This window comes from Gobio gobio (genome assembly GCF_949357685.1).
Source record: "Gobio gobio genome assembly, chromosome: 12".
Classification (NCBI taxonomy): domain Eukaryota; kingdom Metazoa; phylum Chordata; class Actinopteri; order Cypriniformes; family Gobionidae; genus Gobio; species Gobio gobio.
In genome coordinates, this window is record NC_137105.1 from 8,462,864 (window position 1) to 8,473,420 (window position 10,557).

The window sequence follows — 10,557 nt, forward strand, 5'->3', positions numbered from 1 at the left end:
TAGCCTACTGCTCAATAAGTGACAAAATAACGCCAACATTTTCCTATTTACATGTTGTGATGTGTATAGTTACATCGTGTGATATGGCGAGGAACTATTCTCTCATTCCTGCGTTATGATCAAGGAACCTGCGCCTGAAAATAGGCTAACTTCTGTCAACATAGCCAACGTGACAACCTGCTTGCACAGAGAGCGTGCTGGGGACTATTTTCCCCTATTTTCAGCACACACGGAGATGAGAATGGGATGGATGGACGTATCTAACTCTGGGTGATACGGTGAATGTTCCTTTAAACTAGCAAAAGTGGATTCGGACACGCCCTAAGTGCACCTGCGCTGTGCGCTTTAGACCATGCGCTTAGATTGTTAAAATAGGGCCCATAGTGTGAATGGGCCTCAAATCAAACCTAACAAAGCACAGCACCAAAGTCCTAAATTTGTTGTTGGAAAAACAAGGAAATGAAGCTACACGCTTGACCAGCAGCAGTAACGCTTTACATGCAAAGGCCTCCGAACTCAAGCAGCGGTCGGTCGGAAAAACACGTTCAGGTCCAGTGGATCCCAACGAAGTGCAGTGTTGCGCAGTGGCCCTGGAGCTATTCCTGCTCAAACAGAGCTGCATACATATCCATAAATTGCAGGCGTGCTGTTAAGACAATGCCTGTGCATACACGACAGGGAGAGAATCAGAGAACCGATGACCTTTGACGCACTAGTTGTGATTTATTATTAATAAGAGAGAACGTTCAATTTTTAAACGTTTGTGATGTATTATATATGTCGTATCCAATTGCCACTTCAGAGAAAAATCAGCAGCTATCAGTGCGGATTCCCTTGGGTTTGGTCAACAAACCTGGAGAATGTTGGGGGTAAAACACACCCTCCAGCTACTAATTGTTTCACTGGTTTATTTGATGATGCATACACAACATCAAGCGGAATTTTCCAAAGGGAACATGCTCACTGAAATTAACAGTGCAAATGACTCATTTTCATTTAGTTAAAATGTTTTGTTTATAGCTATAGTTCATAACTGCAGCCACCTCACGTCACAGAATTGACTGTGTCCATCTATAAGGCATCACTGGAAATATGTTTATCACAGTCAGATGAATTAAAACACGTGTTGTGTGTATATAATCCATAATTAATCACCATGCCACACAGTGCCAGCGTCTGTATACCTGGCAAATGTGTGACGAGTGCACTCTGTTTAATTGTACATCACTCAAGTATATTATTCTTCACTAATAGTGCGGGGGGGGGGGGGGGGGGGTAAAAGTTGTCACTTTTACATTTCTAGTTGTAAACAGTCGATATTGAAAACACATTTTGCATCGTTTACGACAGAATTTGGCCACATTAAAATATTATTACAGAAAAGAAACTGCATATTAGGGTAAAGCTGTGAAGCTTAGACATATCTAATTTATTAAATTACAATTTCTTTTAATGTTTTTTGTAAGTCTCTTCTGCTCACCAAAACTGCATTTATTTGGCACAGTAAAAAAATATTGTTAATATTATTACAATATAAAATAACTGGTTTCTGTTTGTATATATTTTAGTTTAAATAAAACTTTTAGTTAGTTGCCTGTGATAATGCATAATTAACTTTTATTACTATGGTAAGTACAAGGACATAACAAGGACACTGTAAAATAAAGTGTTACCTTTTTTTCATTTATAATAAAAGCATTTTAACATATTTTAACATAAGTTTAAGTTTTGTAAGTCCTTCTGCTCACCAAGACTGCATTTATTTGGCACAGTAAAAAAACTGTAATTTTGTAAATATTATTGAAATTTAAAATAACTGGTTTCTGTTTGAATATATTTTAAAATGTAATTTATTCCTGTGATGCAAAGCTGAATTTTCCGCATCATTCCTCCTGTCTTCAGTGTCACATGATCCTTCAGAAATCATTATAATATGATGATTTGCTGCTCAAGAAACATTTCCAATTATGAATGTTGAAAACAGTTATGCTGCTTCATATTTCTGTGCATTTTATGATGAATAGAAAGTTCTCAAGATCAGCATTTATTTGAAATAGAAATCTTTTGCAACATTATAAATGTCTTTAATGTCACTTTTGATCAATATAATGCATCACTAATTAATAAAAGTATTCATATCTTTTAAAAAACTAAATACAATATTAGTGTCCTCAAACTTTTGAATGGTATTTGCATGTTTATCTCATATTGTGTATGACTGTTATTTTCGTGAGTTATTTTTTGTAGTTTCCACCCGCATATTGTACAGTTTATTTTTAAAGTTACACTTTTATTTAAGGTGTCATTATTATGGTGCAATTATATATTTAAGTACTGAGTAATATTAATTAACAACATATACTTATTGTACATGGACACTGTAAAATAAAGCGTTACCATTTTTTATTTACTAACAAAAGCATTTGGACATATTTTAACACAAGTGTGAGATGAGTTAATTTGCTGCACTTCCATGTTTCGCCGGTAGGTGCCGCTGGTTCTCACGCTAACTCGCACACAGAGCTCACGGCGCTGAAAGTGGGAGGCGCTTGTGTGGAGTAAAGTATCAGCTGGGAGAGACGGAGCAGCATTCACTCGCGTCTCTGTGTGCGGACAGCATCTGTCAACTCCCCGGTCCAACTCCTTACAGCGCACAAAGAGGGAGAAAGACACCTGCTACAGATGCCAGAGAACACAACACACTTTACTGCGGCATGCGATGAAACAACGGCCAGCGCGTGAGGAGAAAACGATCTGAGAAACAAGGATAGACGCCTGGCATCACTGGGCAACTCGATCTGGAGGTGAGGCTGGAGATGATGATGATGATGATGTCGTGGATGGCAACTGTACATTATTATTATTATTGCATGGAGCTCTATTATGTCACGTGCGCGTTCTGGTGGCAGACTGTCACATGCTGCTCGCGAGTGCGTTTGGTGTTTGTGGTCCTCTTCTACTGGATGTGGGAGGAAAAAAAACTTCCTGGTGGGATTTAATAGCAACCGCTGGATTGGGTCACTTGGACAACATGGAAGATGCTTTTGTCTTGGATACTCCAAATACAATACCATTCGGACCCTGGAGATCTACCTGCATGGAGAGTTTAGTCGCGACCCATAAGTGAACCTAAAGTCAACGGTTGCTTCTCCAAACCTATCTAGACTGAATAGAATTGTAAATGGCCAAAAAGGCTGTCTAGGTAGACAGCTCACTAGGTTTGGAGACGCAACCATTGACCACCTGGTTCAGGTGTTTGTTTACAGCAGGGGTTGTCAACCTTAAATGGCAAATTATTAGACTTAATGGATTACTTTAACAAGCATTATTGCATTTTGCTAAATCAGTGTTGATGTAGTTCATTGAGTAAAAAAATAAACCCAGATCATTAATAATGTACTGGGTTCAGCTTTTCACGATACAGTTTGACAGTGGAGATTATGTTTGTTTAATGATAGTTTTACACTCTAAAAGATAAACCGAAGCAAACAAATTATATATTTATTTTAAATTAACACACACACACACACACACACACACATACTTTATATATATATATATATATATATATATATATATATATATTAGTGCTGTCAAATCGATTAACTGCAATTAATCGCATCCAAAATACAGGTTTGTTTTTACATAAAAAAAAAAAAAAATTAAAAAAAAAAAAAAAAAAATTATATATATATATATATATATATATATATATATATATATATATATATATATATATATATATATATATATATATATATATATATATATATGTGTGTGTGTGTGTGTACTGAGTATAATTATTATGTATATTTGAATACACACAAATATATGTATATATTTAAGAAATATTTGCATGTATATACTGTATATATATATATATATATATATATATATATATATATATATATATATATATATATAATATATATATAATTTGTATTATATTTAAATGTAAATATTTTATATATAACACATTTTTCTTAAATATATACATACATGTAATGAATTTGACTGCAATTATATATATATATATACACACACACACACACACACACACACACACACAAACATGTATTTTTAAACAGAATAAAAAGATTACAGATATCTAATGGACTGCAATGCAAAAATTATGTATATTTTATTATATTTTTTTGTTTTCCCTTGAAAACCTTTGGATAAGAGTTCTTGCTAAACTCTGCAGGAAAGTAGATCTCCAGGAGTTTCTTCCCCATGCATGTCCTTATTGATTGGCACAATATCATAAGGGAGGCTGTTACAGTATGAAGCTTTTGTTGAACCCGTATTGTGCATACATAAACATTGTGTTCTGATGGGATTTTGTTTATTTTTTTGCAGTAAGTAAACAAATGCAGTCTGAATTTACCCCTCCCGGGCAATATTATGCGACTAATTCAGATGGTAAAATCGATTGCATGTGCAAGTGATACAGCAGTTGATCTCTCTGCATTTGTAAGCGAGTTCAGTGTTATCTCGGAGTTCAGCCGTCTCTCAATATAAACATATTTCACACGTCACAACACACATAACACTCGACTGATAATCCGTGTCATGCCATGCATGTGTTCTCTTGCACGCGCGTGCAGGAGTGCAGATTCCGTCGCAACAGCCGTGGGTCTCGGTGGAATTGCAGTTCTGTCATGTTCGCAGACGCAGACATTGATAAAATTGGCAAATGTATCAGGTAGCAGCTTAGAACATGCCCCGGATTAAAGGCTTACAGTTGGGACGCTCTGGAACGGGGCTGAGCGGTTGCACACGCACACGTCTCGTCAATGTTTTGAAACTTCCAGTAGATTGGAGAAATATGGCTGACTAAACGATTGGACTGTCTTTATTTATTTTTATTCTGGTCCCCTTTTGCACTGTGCCGAGGGAGTGCTGTGGTGCTGGTCATATTGGTCCATTGTTCTCCGGTCAAAATCAATATGTTTTGAAACCAAGTACAAAAGGAAGAACAAAGAATAAGAGGTTTTTCTGTGGCAGACAGTGCTAATATGTTTTCAGAATCGAGCAGGGATGGATTTCTGCAGCTCTCTTTAAAACTGAGATGACAAAAAGAAGAGAATTTCTTTTAGAAAGCCAGCCGCTTTTATTATTTTCAGGATGCAGATACCTTCTGGGTATGTTGTTATGAGTCGAGAGGAACGGTATAGGAAGGCTGATACAGGTGATGTTGTGCTTTTCACGAGTGCATGAATGCTTGATTTCTTGAGAGCCGAGGACTGATCACCTGGCGCTCCGTTGCATAATTTCCCACATCTTTTAGCGTGGCTGTCTTCTGTGATGCATTATCTCTCGTGACCTCAGGCGAACCGCCGGGAAAATGTAGGTTAATGTTTATATAAAACAATCTGGGCAGCGGTTTTGCGTCGGCCATGTTCATAATATGAAAATAAGCATGCAGGGGTTGATATTGATATGACATTTGCTGTGTTTATGCCAAACATTTTACAGACTCGAGTTCAGTGTTTGATCAGTCTATTTAAGGTTGTGAATAGTGCTCAAGTAATGAATGCGGTTCCTAATTTAGAAGATCTAGTCTGCGTCAGTTTCACGGCTGCAGTATTGTAGGCAACGTCTGTCGCGTATGTCATTCGTCACATTATTTTCGTCTTGCGCTGCCAAGGCAAAATCTTTATTAATTAGTTGGGCTCGAGGTGTTGTTTGTGCTTTGATAAATCACCTGTCTGCGCTGAATGTTTCGTCTTGAATTTGCTAATGCCCGCTAAACCCAATGATAAAAGTATTAGTCAAATAAATGACTTAATGCAAATGTTGTTGAATTTGGTGGCCAGTTACGGTGAAGCAGAAGGAAAACAAGCAGAAAGTTGTTTTTTAGATGCCTAATTATCGAGTTTGGATCCATGATATTAAACCTTATTAAGTCAACGACATACAAGGTCTTGTAAACACCTTAAATGGTTTTTCTGCTATCTCAGAAAATGTTTTTTTAATACTGTGCATAAAATGTCCCTACAACCTGACAGATTTCATTGAAATAGTTTCCTTTGAAATAATGAAATTTCATTGAAATCTCTCTGACAGCTTTATACTCTGTAATTGGAGAGAAAAGAATCAAGCGAGCAGCTTGTGCTTTTTTTTTTTTAAGCCAATCAGAATGTTTCTTTGTTTTTTTTTCTTGAATTGTGTTTTACAAGCATATGTTCTTAATTTTGTTTAGAATATGTTTACATGCATCCAAGGTCTTTTTTCTCATTTCCTCATTAAATACATTGCACACTTAATTTCTCAGAGTCTGAAAACGGTTCATTTGGGAAAATTGGGGCCCTATCATAAACTTGGCGCAATGCGACGCAGGCGCGACACAAGTGATTTTTGCTAGTTTCAGCCTGACGCCGTTATAATTTTCACGTCCAGTGCCGTTGTTTAAATAGCAAATGCACTCGCGCCCATCTGTTCGCTAATGGCCGTCTGGTCTGAAAACGAGGTGTGTTCAGGCGTATTGTTGGCGCGTTGGTATTTTGAGGAACTGAAAACGACTGCGCCATTGACCAACAAAAACCTGGTCTAAAGTCAATAGCACATTATTTTTGTGTTATTTAAAGGGCGTGTTCGTAATATGCGTCTATAGGCGGGTGCACAACGCTCTGCTTATTACACACACAGGGACGCGCAGCAGCACACAAACATTTTTAAATATTAAAAATACAAGTATTTCTCTCTGGAGAAGCGTTCAGTCTATCCGCTCGCAAATTCTGCCATGTAAAGCGAATCCCCCATGATGCAAGTGCAACTGGCTTTTAAAGGGAATGGGAGATGAGACTCTGATTGGTTCATTGCACGTTACACCCAAAACAGAACCATGACTCATTAAAGGGTCATGAAACCCTAAACCTAGTTTTTTGAGATTTTTAACAGAGTTATGAGGGTTGAGCATCAGAGAGGTCAATGTTACCATCCATTCGTTTTGATCCTAGGAGAAAACTAGTTCATTTTAAACATTTTTGCTCTATATTCAACTTCCGGGTTTAAATTAATTTTGCATCAACAGAACGTGATGTTTTGTCATACCATAGTACAGCGAAGAGTCATCGATGTCTCAAAATTATTCATGAGTCTGCATGTCCTTATCCTATGAGAAGAGGCCTTGCTTAATTATACATGATACCTCGTGTCCTTGTCCTATGAGAAGACGACTTGCTTAATTATTCACGAGTCTGCGTGTCCTTATCCTATGAGAAGTGCCTCGCTTAACACAGCAGCAAGCATTGATTGACAGGCGCTTCAAACAGTGAGATTGCAGTAAGTGAGTGAGAGATGCATTATTGGTGTGTTTATTTTTGCTTTGTAAGAGTTTCTGCATCTCACAAGTTCTCTTCAGTAGATCCAGTCTCAGCTACAACTACAGTGTTTGAGGGCGAGTCAAAGTAGACGCTGTTCTAGGGCAGCCAATGAAGACCAAAGGCTGACATTATGCAAATGTGTTACTTTGCCACTTAGGTATGTAACAGGAAGTGAGACTGGAATCGATTATTTCTCTTAGGAGACAATAACTTTATTGATCTTTAAAAGCTTGCAGACCTTTTACATTCACAAATAGCTATCTTACACACTGTATGAAAGGTCATGTTTGAAAAAGCATAATAGGGGCAAGATACCCTTTTTTGCACATGCAAATGTTTTTAGTGTGCTTCCTCAACCTGGGTGAGCGACCATGTAATGGAGAAGAACAAAATTTGAGGTGTCATGCACTTTTATATTTATTTATATACAGTGCTGGGTAGATCTCTGATAACATGCAATCTGGATTATGTATAGATTCCAAATATTAATTGTGCACTGTGTACATTTTAGCAACATCAAGCGGTGAGGTTGCGAATTGCAAACGGCCACCTCTCACCCCTCCCTTTCAAAGCACATAGAGAAACTACGGTGGCCGACACAGGACAAAGATGTCGTCGTCTGAGACAGCAGAGAGTAGTTAGCGCTCTGTAGAGCAGTTTGTCCGTTTAGGGCTACTGTAGAAACATGGTGGCGCAAAATGGTGACTTCACTGTAAGGGGACCAGCGGTCTATGTAGATAGAAATGGCTCATTCTAAGGCAATAAAAACATCACGGTTCATTATGTAAGGTCTTTATACACCACTGAAAACATAGTTATGTATATTATATTGCATTTCTGACAATAGATCCTTATAAATACTACACACTGCACCTTTAAGTACTTGTACATTGATTATGAGCATTTTAAAACACAATATAATCTGATTACAGTTACTTTTTTATTGATTAAATGATTACATGTTGTTTATACAATGGCTGTCGTCTTCTTGTTTTGTAGTGTTTTTTATTTTAAAATAATGTATTTTCATTTGACATTTTTATGATGATATTAATTAATGCTTTTCGGAACCCCTGCAGTTCCTTCATGAAACCCTAACATAATATGCAATATTTAATCAACTTCATGTTGTTCATAACAAGAAACATAGAATATTTTCTTTCTCTGTATATTTTTACATCAATATGGTACAAGATTATCCTATTAAAATCAGTGTGATAAACAAGTTAGGTCAAAAGTAATCTAAAAGTAATTAAAAGTAGTCTGATTATATTACCTAAAATGTGCAAGTAATAGATTATGTAACTAATTTAAATTTTCAACATGCAATTTGAAGTCAGTAATGGAATTTGTAAGCAATCTACCCAGCACTGTTTATTTATACACATTTTTTTTGGAGAGCGACACCAATGGAACCATTTGTAATATTTTTCTTTTTTTTATTATCTTCAATGTGTTGCTCTAGTGGTACAGTTTACACGTATTGTGATAACATAATCAAGTTTTGGGTCAGTAAGATTTTATCTGGAAAGAAAATAATGCTTTAATTCAGAAAGAATGCATTAAAGGAACACTCCACTTTTTTTGAAAATAGGTTCATTTTCCAACTCCCCTAGAGTTGAACAGTTGAGTTTTACCGTTTTCGAATCCATTCAGCCGATCTCCGGGTCTGGCGGTAGCACTTTTAGCATAGCTTAGCATAGATCATTGAATCTGATTAGACCGTTAGCATCTCGCTCAAAAATGACCAAAGAGTTTCGATATTTTTCCTATTTAAAACTTGACTCTTCTGTAGTTACATCGTGTACTAAGACCGACGGAAAATGAAAAGTTGCAATTTTCTAGGCCGATATGGCTAGGAACTAAACTCTCATTCCTGTGTAATGATCATGGAACTTTGCTTCCGTACCATGGGTGCAGCGGTGCAATGATATTACGCAGCGCCTGAAAATATGCTAACTTCCGTCAACATTACCAACGTGACAACCTGCTAGCACAGAGAGTGTGCTGGGGACTATTTTCAGGCGCTGCGTAATGTCACATTCATTTTCCGTCGGTCTTAGTACACGATGTGACTACAGAAGAGTCAAGTTTTAAATAGGAAAAATATCGAAACTCTGTGGCCATTTTTGAGCGAGATGCTAACGGTCTAATCAGATTCAATGATCTATGCTAAGCTAAGCTAAAAGTGCTACCGCCAGACCCGGAGATCGGCTGAATGGATTCGAAAACGTTAAAACTCAACTGTTTAACTCTAGGGGAGTTGGAAAATGAGCCTATTTTCAAAAAAGTGGAGTGCTCCTTTAAATTGACCAAACGCAACAGATATTGTTACAGTTTTTTAGGCAGCAGATCAACATATTAGAATTACTTCAATTCTGAAGAATCATGTGACACTGAAGACTGGAGTAATGATGCTGAAAATTCAGCTTTGCATCACAGGAATAACTTTCATTTTAAAATATATTCAAACAGAAAACAGCTTAAATTGTAATACTATTTCATAATAATACTCTTTTACTTGTATTACTGTATTCAATAAATGCAGCCCTGGTAAGCATAAAAGACTTCTTTCAACAAACACACACACACACACACACACACACACACACACATGTTTGTTTTTGTGAAATGTGAGGACATTCCATTGGCGTAATGGTTTTTATACCGTACAAACCGTATTTTCTATCCCCTTACACTGCCCCTGCCCCTAAACCTAGCCCTCACAGGAGACTGTGCAGTTCACTTTCTGTGAAAAAAAAACTTGTTCTGTGTGATTTATAAGCATTTTGAAAAGTGAGGACATGGGGAACGTCCTCATATTTCACCCTCTTTTTGTAATACCTGTGTCATACCCATGTCATTATACACATTTGTGTCCTGATATTTCACAAAAACATGCCCACACACACACACACACACACACACACGTGAATGAGTTCTATAGACATGCGAATATAGACATGTGATTGAATTCTGCCACAGTGGTTTCTTGTGCTACAATAAAATTGCAACCTTTTTTTTGACTTTTAAAGTTGCATTTAAAAACGGTTAAAAGATCTGAGGTGACACGTACCCCCTTAAGTTTGCCCAATTCAGGGCCAATTGTTTCAGTCACAGTCAGTCAGAACCAGAGAAGTCTAGCTTGATGCCATTGATGCCATGTTTGAACCTTGGCACTGTGTGTGAATAGAGAGCCACAGGAGCGTGTAAATATGCAGCAGGACTC

At 37.1% G+C, this 10,557-nt stretch overlaps 1 protein-coding gene across 2 annotated transcripts in view; it reads left to right on the forward strand.

The window, feature by feature from the left end:
- The first annotated feature begins 2,562 nt into the window (after nucleotides 1-2,562).
- Nucleotides 2,563-10,557, forward strand: part of klhl29 (kelch like family member 29) — a 410,063-nt gene continuing 402,068 nt past the window's right edge. For both annotated transcript variants that reach the window (XM_079832066.1, XM_079832067.1), the window contains exon 1: nucleotides 2,563-2,804. The gene's annotated coding sequence lies outside the window, so the exon portion shown is untranslated. The remainder of the gene's footprint in view (nucleotides 2,805-10,557) is intronic.